This window comes from Lynx canadensis, chromosome C2 (genome assembly GCF_007474595.2).
Source record: "Lynx canadensis isolate LIC74 chromosome C2, mLynCan4.pri.v2, whole genome shotgun sequence".
Lineage (NCBI taxonomy): Eukaryota > Metazoa > Chordata > Mammalia > Carnivora > Felidae > Lynx > Lynx canadensis.
The window spans coordinates 21667014-21683445 of record NC_044311.2 but is presented as its reverse complement, the minus strand read 5'-3'; positions in this window follow the sequence as shown (position 1 = coordinate 21683445).

The following is a 16432-nucleotide window of genomic DNA, read 5'->3' as shown; positions in this document are numbered from 1 at the left end:
ACGTATCCATCATTATGGCATTGTACCCGGTACTTTCATTGCTAACAATCCCCTGTTCTTTGCCTATTCATCCCTCCCCATGCCATGCTTGGCACCCTGCACCACTGCTCACCATCAACTACTGATCTTTTTATTGTCTCCATAGTTTTGCCTTTTCCAGAATATCATACAGGTGGGATCATATAGGATGTAATATTTCATATTGGTTTCTTTCACTTAATGATATGTATTTAAGGTTGCTTCATGTCTTTTCTGGCTTGGTCTTTTTAGCACTGAATAATATTCCATTGTGTGGTGGACCACAGCTTATCCACTCATCTACTGAACGACATCCTGATTGCTTTTACATTTCAGCAATCATGAATAAGCTGCTATAAACATCCACAGTGCAGGTTTTACTGTGGATACAAGTTTTCAGCTCCTTTGGGTAAACACCAAGGAGTGAGATTGCTGGATCAGATGCTTAATTTTGTAAGAAACTGCTTCAAACTATCTTTGAATGTAGTGGTATCATTTTGCTTCACCACCAGCAATGAATGAGAGTTCTTAATGCTCTACAACTTTGCAAACATTAGGTGTTGTCAGTGTTCCACATTTTGGCCATTCTAGTGGTACCCCATTGTTTCTTTATATTTTTAATTTTGTTTGTTCATTCGTTTTGTGTTTTAGATTCCACACGTAAGTGAAATCATATGGTATTTGTCTTTCTCTGCCTGACTTATTTCACTTAGCATAATACCCTCTAGGTCCATCCATGTTGCTGCAAATGGCAAGATCTCATCCTTTTTTATGGCCGAGTAATACATTCCATCGTATATACACCACATCTTCTTCATCAGTTCTTGATGGACACTTGATCAGTCTCTTGATGGACACTTGAGTTGCTTCCATAGTTTGGCTGTTGTAAATAATGCTGCAGTAAATATAGGGGTTCGTATATTTTTTTGATTTAGTGTTTTCATTTTTTTCAGGTAAATACTTTTTTCCAAAATAGTGGCTGCACCAAGTTACATTCCTACCAATGGTGCATAAGTGTTCCTTTTCCCCTACATCCTCACCAACACTTGTTATTTATTGTTTTTTTTGATACTAGCCATTGGAATAGAGGTGATATCTCATTGTGGTTTTAATTTACATTTCCCTGATGATTAATGATGTTGAGCATCTTTTGATGTGTCTGCTGGCTATCTTTGGAAAAATGTCTCTTCAGGTCCTCTGCCCATTTTTAATCAGATTATTCTTTTTGTGTGTGTCAAGTTGTGTAAGTTCTTTATATATATTGGATATTAACCCTTCATCACATATCATTTGCAAACATATCCTCCCATAGAAGAAGATTGCCTGTTTGTTATTTTGTTGATGGTTTCCTTCAGTGTGCAAAAAGCTTCTTATTTTGGTGTGGTCTCAATAGTTTATTTTTTCTTTTGTTTCCCTTGCCTGAGGAGACACGCCTAGAAAAATGTTGCTAAGGCTGATGTCCAAGAGGTTACTGCCTGTGTTTTCTTTTAGGGGTTTTATTATTTTAGGTCTCACATTTAGGTCTTTAATCCATTTCAAGTTTGTTTTTGTGTGTGCTGCAAGAAAGTAGTATTTCGTTCTTTTGCATGTAGCTGTCCAGCTTTTGTTGAAGAGATATTCCCTGCCCGGCATTGTGTATGCTTGCTTCCTTTGTCATAGATTAATTGGCCATATAAGGGTGGGTTTATTTTTGGGCTTCCTATTCAGTTATATTGATCTGTGCATTTGTTTTAGTGCCAGTACCATTCTGTTTTTATTACTGTAGATTTGCAGTATATCTTGAAATCTGGCATTGTGAGAACTCCAATTTTGTTTTTCTTTCTGGAGAGTGCTTTGGCTATTCGGGGTCTTTTGTGGTTCCGTATAAATTTTAAGATTATTCGTTTTAGTTCTGTGAAAAATACTATTGGTATTTTGATAGGCAATGCATCGAATCTGTAGATTGCCTTGGGTAGCATGGAAATTTTAGCAATATTAATTCTTTCAACCTATGAGCATGTAGATCTTTCTTGTTTGTATTGTCTTCAATATCTTTTATATCAATTTTAATAGTTTTTCAGAGCACAACACTTCGACCTCATTGGTTAAATTAATCTTTAGGTATTTGATTCTTTTTGATGCAATTGTGAATGGGATTGTTTTCTTAATTTCTGTATCCACTACTTTGTTTTTACTATATGGAAAGCAAAGGATTCCTGTATGTTAATTTTGTATCCTTCAATCTTACTAAATTCATTTATTAATTCTAACAATTTTTTGCTGGATTCTTTAGAGTCTTCTGTATGTTGTATCATATCATTTGCAAATAGTGGCAGTTTTACTTCTTTCCTACCAATTTGGATGCGTTTTATGTCTTGGAAGATTGTATGTTTCTAGGGATTTATCCACTTTTTCTAGGTGGTCCAAATTATTGGCACATAATTTTTTTTATCACTGTAAGTGATCGATCTCCTAACTTTACTATGTCTTTGCTTTTCCTCATGAAATTTCTTCCTTACTTGTAGTAATGGTCTTCTCTTTCCACTTGAACATGTGCTTTCTTACGTTTCTTGTAAGGCTGCTTTCGTGGTGTTGAATTCCTTTAACTTCAATTTCTCTGGGAAACTCTTTCTCTCTCTTTCAATTCTGAATGATAATCTTGCCAAGTAGAGCATTCTTGGCTGTACGTGTCTTCCTTTCACCACTTTTAATATATCATGGCACTCCTTTCTGGCCTGCAAAGTTTCTGCTGAAAAATCAACTGATAGCCTTATGGACTTTCTCTTGTACTTAACTGTTTGCTGTGCTCTTGCTGCTTTTAAGATTCTCTCTTTTTCTTTACACTTTGCTAATTTAATAGTTGTATGTCTTCGTGTGGACCTCCTTGGTTGGGTTCATCTTGTGTGGGGCTTTTTATGCTTTCTGGACCTGGACCTCTGTCTCCTTCTCTGACTTTGAGAGGTTTTAACTATTATTTCTTCAAATAAGTTTTCTGCCTTTTTTTCTTTCTCTTCTCCTTCTGGGACTTCTCTAATGGGAATGTTAGTATGCTTGATGTAGCTCTAGAGGTCCCTGAACTTATCCTCATTTTTTTTTTTTTGTATTCTTTTTTCTTTGCTCTTCAGTTTGGTTTCTTCCACTGTCCTCTCTTCCAAATCACTGATCTGTTGTTTTGCATCCTCTAATTGCTGTTGATTCCCTTTAGTGAATTTTTCACTTCAGTTAGTATATTCTTCAGCTCTGACTGGTTCTTTTTTATATTTCTGTCTGCTTGTGGAAGTTCTCACTGAATTTATCCCCTATTCTCTCAAGCCTGTTTTGTGTCTTTATGAACATTACTTTGAACTCTTTATCAGGTAATTGCTTATCTCTGTTTTGTTTATGTCTTTCTCTGGAGTTTGTCTTATTCTTTCATTTGGAACACATTCCACTGTCTTTACATTTTGTCTCACTCTCTGTGTTTGTTTCTATGTATTAGGCAGGTCAGCTATATGTCCTACTCTTAAAAATAGTGTCTTATGTAGACCATGTCCTTGGTGCCCTGTGGTACTATCCCCCTTAGTCACCAGAACCAGGTACTCCTGGAGTGTCTGTTGTGTGGACTGTATGTGCCCTCTTGTTCTGCCTGGGCTGCAACTGCTGCTGGTACTTTGGGTGTCGGGGCTGTCCTTGACCTGGTTCTTAGCAATCATTGGCCACAACTGCTGTGAGTGCCCTGGTGGGCAGGACTTGCCCACTAGTGGCTGGCTGAGAGGCACAGTTGTACCTACTGCAGGGATGGATGCTGGTGGGCAGGGCTGGTTCTCAGTCTAGGTGGCTGCAATGAATTGCCATGACTGCTGCAGGTGCGCTGGTGGACAGAGCTTTTCTCCAGTGTGGCTTGCTGAGAGGTTGGACTATAGCTACTGTGGATGCATTGGTGGGTGGGGCTAGCTCCCTCCTTCCCCAAGGAAGGATTTACTCCAGAGGGGCATTGGTCCTGTCAGGGCCCACCCACTGGGTATGGTGGTGTGGGAGCCACTTTGGAGGGGTGCCTGCCAGGCAGGTGGATCCACAGGGGAATGCTGGATAGGGCAAGTGGTGCTAACAAGGTTGATGGAGAGTTTTCCGAACTGGTACCCATAAGCATCTGACTAGGTAGGCTGAAGGAGGGCAAGAAAAATGGTGCCCACTACTACTTCTGTTCCCAGAGGGAGTTCCACAGATCTCTGACCCTCTGGCATGTGTCCTAAACTTAGTCTATAAATCTTTTCACATATTATCTAGGTACTTCTTAAACTGTTCCTTCTGGTTTGGGTCTCAGACTGAGTGATATAGTGTGCTGGCTCTTTAAAAGCACATATTCGTTTTCCTATAGATCTCTGGCTCTCCCTGAGTTAAGCCCTGCTGATTTTTAAAGCTCCATAAATTCAGCTGCACTGATTTTCAAAGCCAGCCATTATAGATTTTCCAGGGACAGAGATGCCTGGTGTGGGGCTTGATCCCCTCACTGTTCCATCCTTGTGATATCCTTCCTGATTGTGGGCAGCCCCCCTGGGGGTTTGGTTCCTGACCAGGCCTCTACCCCTTCTACCCTTTTGATATGACCTACTCTTTATGTGTTCAGCTATTGCTGATCTCTTCTGCTAGTCTTTAGGTTGTTTTCAGAGTGAGTTGGAATACACAAGAGTTGTCACCTTGGTGTGTTCATGGGAGGTGGTAAACACAGAATCTTCCTACTCCATCATCTTCTAAGTGATCCCTTTGTTTCATTGTCCTTCTTTTTCTCTTTCTTTCTTTCTTTCCTTCCTTCCTTCCTTCCTTCCTTCCTTCCTTCCTTCCTTCCTTCCTTCCTTCCTTCCTTCCTTCTTTTGCATTTCATCTCAATCCTATCCAGTTGTTTGTATATTAGTTACAATAATTTGGGAATAAAGGCTTTGAATAAGAGACTTCAGTGAATGAGCTGATGATTAAAAGGAGATTAAGATTTTGAATTATTACAATGAAAAATTTAAGAAAAGATTTTGAAATGTTAGAGTATGACATTTAAATCCCCATGTTCCAAATAATTTAATCTAAATATTACGTTAAGGTAAATAAGAGAAATGAAGTGGCAATTAGAGTACTTTGTTAAAATAATTCTTGGTTTTGGATGGAAGCTGAGATTAAGAAATGGAATTGAATGTTTAAAAAAAGTCTTTGATTAAATAGTAGAATGGAATTTAGGGAGGATGCCTATGAGTCAGAATGAAAATCTTTGGTAGTGAAAGTTTTTATGCTATTTAGTTCTTGTACTGAAAGGGAGTTTTCCAAACTAAATTTTGGGTTGTAATTTTTATTGAAATAAGTACTTTGTAGCAACTTCAGAATACCTTCTCTGTGAGTGAGGTTCTAAGATTTGCTGGGCCAGCCTCCAGTTTTGAAGGGCCTGTAGGAAAAATCTCTTCGGCGGCTCAGGGCTCTGGCACAGTGATGGGAATGTGACTGTGTAAATAGCAGGTACAGGATTAGCTAACCCTCCTGGGATGTGCAGAACTAAGAAGCCTACTTCTGTAAACATGGAAACCAGTTTAAAAAGAACCAAAGGGATGTGGATTCTTTTATTGGAGCTAAAAATAAGGTCTACTTAAAGTCTCTGCATTTGGGGATGCGGATTTTTGCTTAAATTTAACTTTAGGCTTATTTTTCCTTTAGCATGCTGACTGTGACCAAATAATTTAGATTTTTCACCCTTCCTTTGTTGAGCGATGGAAATTTACAGTTATTGTAAAGAAGAAAGAGGTGTGTTTGTGGGGAAGTATGTGACTGTGAGCATGGATGTGGGTATATGGAATATGCAGGGTAGAGGATTTGAAAGGGAAGTGTGAAAAAGCAGAGAATAACAGACGAATTTGAGAATTATGACTTTAATTTATTTAATCTCTTAGAACTTAATATAAATTAAATCTAGCTAAGGAGATACATTTTTATAGAAAATTGTGTTCATTTATTTCACGATATTCCATCCCTGTCCTCAGGTTTTTTTTTCATTTCATCTTTTAATCTTCATCTTTCCTAAAGATCAACTCTGTGCCTTGTTTAATTTTTGTACCTATAAGTTAGTCAGACAATATAATGGCGTATGAAGACTCAGCCGCCAGATGCACAGAGCTATGCCTGCAGGAAGGAAGCAGAGTTTGTAGATGGGCTGTTTTATATCCATATTTCAAGAGGAGTCCACATTGCCTTCTTCTGACTCTCTAAAACTAAGAACTGCGTTTCCACCCGGTATTCTGGTGAGATAATAAATTACATTTACAAGATTAGGGCTAGTTCCTTAGAAACACTTCTAACATTTTTACTTCCTAGTTTTTCATGATCAGAGTGACCACCTTTTATTATACCAGTACCTTTGTGCCAGTAACACATAAACCAAAGCCAAAAAGTCAAAAATAACAACAACAAAACCATCTGAAAATAAACTCTTGATGTGTGTTGGAAAACAAAGGAGACATGTCTTTACATCATGTTTGAGCCTCTGAAAACACTTGGTTATCTGTTCTTGGCTATTCAAGTGGCCTAATACAAATGTATTAGTTATCCATTGCTGAATTACAAATTACCCTGAAAGCATCCTCTGAGATGGCCCTCAGCAGTTTAAAACAGTAACCTTCCTTCTATTACACAAGGAGTGGCTTCGCTAGGTGGTTCTGACTCAGGGTCTCCCATGAGGTTGCAGTCAAGATGTTGGGCGGACTGAATGCTGTTCTGGGGCTGTAGGTTGGCTTCCATAGAGTGTCAAGTTAGCGCTGGCTCTTGGTAGGAGACCTCTATTCTTGCTGTGCAGACCTCTGCATAGAGCTAATAGAGTACCCCCACAACATGGCAGCCAGCTCCCCTCAGAGGGAGCAATCCAAGAAAGGGCAGGGTAGAATTCACAGTGTTTATGGCCTAACTTTGGAAGTCACACACTGTCACTTTCACAATATTCTCTGGTTATGCAGGCCAGGCCTATTATAGATGAAAAGGTATGAAAACCAGGAGATGGAGGTCATTGGGGCCATTGTGGAGACTGGCTACCACAATGTGCATTTCCAAAAGTCATGAAGAAAAATGAGACTAGGACTGTGGGCTTGGAATCTTTTAATTGACTATAACAATTGATATTTTTTATTTCAGGAAATGCATAATCCCATTACTTTAAATGTCATATCTAGAATCTTGCACTCTATCTTGGCTTTGAAAAAGAGAAGGTTATTGAGGACAGGCATGCAGCCTTTAGATCAAATCACATAAGGGTCAGAAGAGAACTAACAGTCCACTAAAGGTCAGGCACTTACCATGAATTCTTTCTCTCATTTATGCCTCACAACAACCCTTGGAGATGAATGGTGTTAGTCTCATTTAGCAGAGTCAAAAATTATGGTCCAGAGAAATTCAGTAATTTGCTCATAGTCATAGAGCTCCTAAGTAGTTGTCTTGATTCAAATCTAGGTTTGTTTGATGATACAGTTTGTGAGTTTCTTATTGCATTGTATAGCAGTGGGCTGTCCACTCCAGTGGGGTGGGTCCCAGTGCCTGCTGTCCTCATTGGTGAGTACAGGGCATCTTGCAGGCAGATAGTAGGCAATTGATAAATATTTGTTGAATAAATGAAATTAATGAATGTCTGTATATTCTGAAATTACCACCAGAAAGATACATTTTGATCCTCAGAGATGGCCCTTTGGATATAATTGAGACTTCAGACCTAGATGAATTATACCCCAGAACATTTGAAAAAAAATATCTGCTTATAACTAGATGAAATGACCTTAATAGACATGGGTAGCAGTGTCTGATATATATCACATTCTCAAAAATTGTTTCATTCCTCACTTTGCATTTGTAGAAATTTTGTCTAAATCACTGCATGATTGGGAAAACATGTATACTTTCACAAAGAAAAGCTACAGAGGTTATAAGATATAGCTATTGATAGATAGCTATCTTTGCCATCAATTAATGACAAAATTTTAGTGTAAATTGACAAAGGAGTGGTTTAGGTCGTTTTAGAGTACAGTGATCATTGGGAGCTAGCCTTGGTATAGGCAAGGCAACCTGGTCCTAGGCTGTCTGGTCTTTTGCCCCAACTTTTTAATATTTATTTTTTCTATCTTTGCCTTTTCCCATAGTCCAGCAAGTTGATTTGTGGTGGGAATTTAGGACCGTGTGGTATCAGTTCAACCTTCAGAGTGGCATGAGACTAATGGTCAGCACATGGGAAGTCATTCATGTCTATGTGACAAAGCCCAATAAAAACTCTGGACACCAAGGCTCAGGTGAGTTTCTCTCATTGGTGATACCCCACGTGTATTGTTACACATGATTGCCAAGAGAATTTAGTGCAGTCCATTTGTAATAAACTGTAATCTGAGTATAATAGCTTTCAGTGAGTTGGTGGGTCCATAAAGTGAATTATGAAACCTGATGGTGGTCTCAGGGACCACTGAGCTTTTAATTGGTGTCAGAAGTGAGGCCAGTCTTGGGGACTTCTCTAACTCCAGCAACTGGCCATTCACTTGTGTGTGGAAAAAAAAACTTATAATGGCCTTGGGGGTCCTAAATATAACCTCTGCCTACCTGTCCAGTCTTGTTTTGTATCACTTTCTGCCTCACACATTACCCACAACCACATTGTCCCTTTGTTTCTCAGGTGTGGCCATAGCTTCTTTGCATGCACTATTTTTTTTTTTTTTGGTTGTATTACTTACAAAGTATACAACCTGTATACTTACAGGGTTGATTATTTTATTAAGGTCTTATTTAAACATGTTATCCCTTCCAAGATGCTTTCCCCGATTACTCACACTAAAGTGCCTGACCTTTAGCTTCATTTACTCACTACTCCAGCATTTATCACTTTTTGCCATGATCTTATTCATTTGACTACTTGTTTATCTGTCTTCCTCTATAGAAAGCAAAAAAACTTGTCTATTTTGTCATTGTTGTGTGCAAGTGCCTGGGATGGCAACGAGTGCATTTTGGGCATTTATGAAATATTTGTTAAAGAGAGTAATAAAATGTATTTCCTTTAAAAAAATAGAAAAAGCAAGCTGGAGGATCAGAATACTATTATAAGCCATAGTATATTTTATATTAAAAGATATTTAACAAACTATCTTTCAGTATCTTTGCATCCAAGCATAACTAGTTGAGAGTTGATGAATAAATCTGTTTTCACTGTTGGTGTACATTGACGTTTTTTTTAGCATTTTAATTAATGAATTGACAGAACATATGTATTATCTCTTTGTGTGCATATATATAAAGTTTTATATATATATATATAGATATATATATATATACACACACACACACACACACATATATACATAGTTATATGTAATATAGAGAGAATTTTCAAATAAGATAAACTTGAGATTCAGACAATTAAAATTTGAAAAGATTAGACCAGGTAGGAAAATTGAACAGAGACTTTTAAACATGAAATTGAATTAGGATAAATTTAAATTATTGCCCTCAGTTTAAAATATAAGGCTAAGGAAAGATCTTTGAAGCCCCTATTCTATGGGAAATAGCTAAGGAAACTGAAGATGTTAAACTTGAAAAAGTGAAGGTTTAAGGAGATGTGATAATTTGTCTTCTAAATACCACAAATTATTTAGATAATTTGTATCTAAAGACTATCACGTACAACAGGGATTAGATTTATTTTGGATAATCCTACAGTTACAAATGAAACCAGGACTTGGAATTTTCAAGCAAAGGTAGATTTGGGTAAGGGAAAATGTTCTAGCAGAGCTGTTTACAGTGTAAATGGGCAGCTTGAGAAGTGTTGACCTCCCCTGTTGCCATTTAAAGTGGTTAAACATGATCTGAGTGGCCATATACTAGGTAGATTTATGGGAAGCTGAACTGCATACTTTTTAAAGACTGCAAAAGGTCTCAGACTCTCATGGTTTAAAAAAATCTAAGGACCCGTTTCTAGGACCTTAGAGAATCCAAGGACCAGATCTTTAAGACAACATGATATGGCAGGGTCAATGATAGCAGATTTAGCAAGGGATAGACATTCTGGCCACAAATTCTTTGAAACTTCTCTCATCACTAAGTGAGCCTGAATGACTCACTTTAATTGGTACAATGCAGTAGAAATGATCTGCATGATTTGTGAGGCTAGGTTAGAAAGGCTGGTACAGCTTTCACTTGATATTCCCTTGGGATGCTCACCCTTAGAACCCAGTCTGTGCTCAAGTCCAGAATTATACCTATTGAGTGACTTTCCTAAAGCATTTAACTCTCCCTCATTTAGCAGTCACACGGCAAGACCACATGTATATATTCCAGGCACATCTCCAGCTAAGGACCCAGCTGAAAGCCAGCATCAACTAACAGATATGTGAGTGAGTAAGTAAGTTTTCAGATGGGTCTATCACCTAGTCTTTGAGCCCCCCAGGTGGTGCTGCATGGAACAGAGATGAGATGTCGCCATTGATCCCTGCCAAAATTGCAGGATTTTTGAGTGTTTTAGCCATTTTGCCTTTGGTGAGGCATGGTGAGGTGAGGTCAGAGGCAGATCAAGAGAAAGAGACCAGAGAGAATTTTACATGCTTGTTAAACCTGCAGTTCCCTGGCGGGGGGGGGGGGGGGGGGGACATGGCATGTTGTGCCGAGTCCCTCGGGGAAGCACCAGGTTTCATCACAAGTTAGAGGGAAGACAGAACAGTGAGAATGTGGCTTTCCTGGGATTTCTGTGGGAAGAAAAGGGCAAGGCAGGACAAGCAGGCTGAAGATTGGCTGATTTGAATAACACCAGCAGGTTATGGGGCATGGGGCTATCCCTGCTTGTCTGGTACCTGGCCCTAGGGTGATTATGCCAGGCTCAGAGTGGCCCGGAGTGTGAGACCCAGATGAAGGAGGTGCTTGGAGTGTGGATTTCATCAGCTGCTCAAGAAAAGAACTGACCAGCCTCTAGCTAGGGCCTTAAAACTGGGTCAAGATAGAATTTATAAAGCTGTATTACAGATAGAATTTATAAAACTGTATTGCTGTGCGCAAAATAAATGTTAACATTGTTTTAAGCCACTAAATTTTGGGTAGTTTATTATAGAACAGTAGATCATTGGACTACTTTGACTATTGGTAGTTGCAAAAGCCCACAATATGGAAAGTCTCTTGAGTTCTTCTGGATTCTAGAAGAGTGTAATATCTTCTCTTGGCTTCTAGGGCCTTTTATAGAACCCAGAAGGGTCTCTCTGATCTGGAGTTCAGATTTCCTGACTTACTGGGTCAGAATATGGGCCATAAAACCTGCCCCCAGACTTGTTTCTGTGGCTCTTGTGAAACCCAGAGGGTGTGATTTTCTACAGGGAGTCCCAGAGCAGCAATGAGAGAGGTACTTTCTGGGTTTCAGGACAAAAGGAAGTCTATCTTGGTTTACTCTGTGGATGAATGTATCTGTCACAGTTTGGATTCCCCTCAATTTATTCCCTTTTGTTTGGGAAATGATCCCAGAAAGCAGGAGACGGAATGGGAGAGTTAGAAAGAGAAAGATCCAGTAGAAGGGGGTGTTATCAAGGTTGTTGTAGGAAACAAAGACTTGATTTTCCTGGGAGCTCCTGAAAAGCATACCTCTTAAAGATATCCTCCCATAGGGTAGGATTCAGAGATATTTATCCAACCTTCTCGTTTCCCCTTGGGTTGAGGGCTGTGTCCGAGAGCAAGCTCTGGACTGTACTTGCACATGGGCTGAGCAAGCTTCTGTGGCATCAGAAAAGGCGTTTTGGCAGAAAGCAGAGATGAATGACATGTCTTGACTTGGGGCACCGTCACCCTGAGGGTAGTCTAAGTTTACGTAGGTTTCAGCTGAGACTGAAATTCAACATGTTGAAGACAATATGCTCTGGGACACTAGGCGTGTCTACCACAAAATCAGAAGAGGAAACTACACTGGAATTGGAGTCAAAGGTCTGCTTTCAAGCTCGCACTTATACTAGCTCCCAGCATTTAACTCCCAGCTTTAGTTTTCTCATATAGAAGGTGAAGATAACATTATGAGGGCATATGCTGTGTGGAGGTTATGGAGCCAAGCCCAGTGTACCATTAGGAGAAGTGAACTGGCTGGCAGCCAGGGGATTTCAGGAGGAAGTCTCTAAAATCCATGGAGACTAGGGTTTTCCCTGTCCTGATAATGGTGTCTTCTTCCAAGGCAAGATTTGTTAACCAAATTAATGAAGACTGACGTACAAACCAGCAGGGAAATTTATGTATGTATGTATGTATGTATGTATGTATGTATGTATCTATCTATCTATCTATCTATCTATCTATTTATTAATTTTGAGAGAGACAGAGACAGAATGAGCATGGGAGGGGCAGAGAGAGAGAGAGAGAATCCCAAGCAGGCTCCACACTGCAGGGCTCGAACTCACAAAACTGTTAGATCATGACCTGAGCTGATACCAGGTCATGAGTTGGACGTTCAACCAACTCAGCCACCCAGGCGCCTCATGAATTTATTAATTTGAGTGAGAAAGGTGAAGATCACCAGGGATGGACAGTAGTATTCCTTGGTTAGGGCATATTGTCTTTGTAGGCCAACTATTTTGGAAGTACAGTCAAAGTCAGAACGTTACATGGGAATAGGATTCAAATAAAGGTAGGGGGTTTCATGGTTTGAATTTTGAAGCACCAGGGAAAGGGTAGCTTTATGTATCCTTTTCTATAATAGGGTTATTAGCTTCTCTGCCTTGTCATTATGAATGACCCAGCCATTGGCAGGTATCTTCAAACTTGTCTTATGCATGTCTGGGATTCAGTTGACTTTATAAATCAACTTTGCATATCTCCATCACAATGCATTTTATTGATTTTGTTGTGCAACTCTCAGAGGGCAACTTTTTTTTTTTTAAACCAAACTCTTCAGGGGGAATTCATCCTCTATGCTGCCTGGCAGGGTTTTGTACAGTTTAGGTGACATTGTTAAACTGATAAACGTTGTGTGTGTTACTCTTTCACCTTATTAAATCATGGAACCCAGTGGGCAGTAATGGACTCTGGCAAGTGGAGGAAAGAGTTCGGTAATCAATGCAATAGAAAAGTACTTTTTAACATCCCTACTTTGGTGGGAAACTTAAAGGACTTTTGTAATCACAAATAGAAGAGCTTATGTTATTTCAGCTTTTTCAGTAGCCAAATGCTGTGTTTAAACCTAGATCCCTGTTGATCAAATTATACATTGATCTTAAAAGCATTGTGAAAGACTTTATAAGGAATTGTCAAGTCTAGTAAAAGGGGAAAGAAAACATTTATAAGTTTGGGCTTTTTGCACATAAAATATACTTTTTTAAAAGGCTACATTTGAAAGAAATAGCACTAATCTGGGAATCAGAAGCCTGGAGCACTTGCCTTGCTCTGCCAAGCAGAAAGCTGAGACTTTGGCCAACTACTTCTCTGGGATCCCAGTTTCTGCAGTTGTAAAGAGAGGACAAGATTAGTTAATTCTATTCATATTTCAGCTCTCAAACGTTTTTGATACACCTAATTAGGGAGTCTTGGGAGGTGGGCAGTAGGAGCCAGATAACTTTTAAAAGAGTGACTATTTGGCAGGGAAGGGAGAGAGGAGAAGAGCTTCAAGTTTTTGTAGATGGGAAATCACTGACAGTCCAGGAAGTTACAGTCTAACATTTTCAATTTGCCAGCACTAAATGGTAGAGAAAATACTTGGGGAAAAGTCCATAGGAAGTCCCTCATAATGGCGAGCAACCATCCTAGTTTTCCTGGAAGTGAGTTCATCAGAAAGCAGGACTTTCATTGTTAAATAGGGGAAAGACATGGGCAGCAGGGGATGAGCTGGTCTCCTTCCTCCTAACATGCATTCTATACTTGTCCTAGTCAGTTCGGCCTGCTGTCCTGAAAATACCACAGACTGAGTAGTTTAAGCAGCAGACATTTTTTTTTCTCATGGTTTCAGAGGCTGGGAAGTCCAAGGTCAGGGCACCTGCAGATATAGTGTCTGGTGACTGCCTGCTTCCTAGTTAATGGATGACCGTCCTCTGGCTGTGTCTTTATATGATGGAACAGTGAGGGAGCTCTCTGGGGTCTCTTTTATGTGGGCACTGATCCCATTCATCAGGGTGCCACCCTCATGACTTAATCATTTCTTTTAAATTTTTTTTTAACACTTTATTTATTTTTGAGACAGGGAGAGACAGAGCATGAACAGGGGAGGGTCAGAGAGAGGGAGACACAGAATCTGAAACAGGCTCCAGGCTCTGAGCTGGCAGCACAGAGCCAGACGCGGGGCTCGAACTCACCGGACCGTGAGATCATGACCTGAGCCGAAGTCGGCCGCTTAACCGACTGAGCCACCCAGGCGCCCCATGACTTAATCATTTCTTGAAGACCACACTTCCTAATACCATCACATTGGGGCATAGGTGTCAGTGATGAATTTTGGGGTGGGGGGAGGGGACACAAACATTCAGTCTACAGCAGTATTATTTCAGTATAGGCTTCAGTTGTGCCTGTATTAATGGCAGCCAGCTGGTTGCGATATTTGCCACTAATTAACTTCAAATTCTACAAATGGTGTTTCTAAAAGGCACCATTTAAGTGATGACTGCCGTTTGAATGTCATAGGCAGGGGCATGTGCAGAAAAGGAGGCAGATTAAGAGGTAAGAGGACAGAAACACTCCCTCCCCCCACGCCCCCCAGTGTTACATACCCAATTATTTGTTCATTCATGTCTTTGGTATTACTGAGTACTTCCTCTGTGTGAAGCACAGTGCCAGTTGCTGGGAACGAAAACAAATGAATAAAAAAACAGATAATAGAACAGGAACATCTTTCTCATGAAATTTATTTTAATCTACCTTCTTGTTATTAAACTTGTCTTCCCATTCCTCCTCCAGAGCGCCGTCCTATAAGCGCCTCATTCATCTTGGTACTGAGCCCAGAGCCTAGTACTTGGTAGGCACTCAACAAATATTTGTTGAATTGAATTTCTATTATCCCCTTTGCTCTTTCTGCTTTAAAAAAAGCCCCTCTTTTCCCTTTTTTTGTCTCAAAGGATTCCACTAATATTTTTTTTCTAGGACCTAAAGCACTTGGCAAACATTTTCCAAGATCTTTACAGCCTGTCTCTGAAATAGATAAGAAGTACCCTGATAGCAATTGTACCCATCACTGGCTATGGTCTCTCTTGGTTCTCTTATATGCTATTACTGATGGTTCATTTGAGCTTCTACAGCAGGTCAAGACACAGTTTAATAGTGCTCATGGCTCATTTTGGGCATCTGCAGGGTAGTAGTCTCAGGAAATATGTGGGCTTCAAAGGTACTTATTGGAGGCAAATTCAGATCAAAGCAAACAGCACAGTAAATTTGCCAAGTGTAGGCCTCGTGTTCCACAGCACAGGGCCTATAAAGGTCTCCCGAGGACATAAGCCAGCAAGAGCCACCTGGTGTTGTAATTTTCCAGTCCTTCTGGAGACTTAGGTGAGGTCACTGCTGTTGATTCCATTTTGGAGTTTGGCAGCAGGAAGGGATCTTGGGATTTAACTTTGTCCGAGTGTCACTATGTTGAAAATAGGACAAAATAGGAAGACATTTATGACAAGGCTATTTGCTTTTTGCATAATGTCTGGAATTGAAGAACTAAAAATATTACTAAGTTAGAACAATCCTCAATTAATTCATATCGCATCCCAATGGGATAGATGAGGAATATGTTAATTTTTTTTCTTTATAGAAAGGATGACTGAATCCCTTAGTAATGATTGAGGGCCACACGTCAAATGAACAACAGCAGTACTCGCACACAGACGTCTAGAGTATAACACCACGAAACACTTCTTGTTTTCAACAGCTAGTGCACATTTGAAACGATGCAAACTGTTGGACTTTGCTCAGATTATAGGGCCACAAAACATAGAGCAGGTGCACTGCTTTATCTAATTTACTTATCATCCATCAATGTGACCTGGTATTTGCACTGTTAAATGACTCTTCAGTTTAGATTTGTCTAAATAATTTACCTCCTTTTTAAGCAGGCAGTTTGTAAATGATTGTGCCTTTTTTGCACTTGGGCAAATTCTGCACATGGGCAGGAAATACCCTTAAAGTTGGAAGAACAGTTGGAAAATTAATTGATGACAAGGTAATTAAGCCAGCCAGTCCTTCCTAATGTGTGTGTGTTCGTGTCTGTGCGCACATCGGAGCGTACGTGTGTCTGTGTGTTAGCTACTAGATGTTAGCATGAGTCATCAGCAACTCTTGAGAAAAAAATACAACCGTTCACAGTTCTGTAGGGTCTTGAGGGAAAGATTCAGTAGCAAGCAATTAGCCAAGGTGGTAATGCTTTCTAGCTGCTACTCAGAGATATATATACATGCTTTAAAAAAGTTTGTATCTATCCATCTATCATCTATCTATCTTAGAGTTAATACATGCATGTGGTTAAAAAAAATTACAA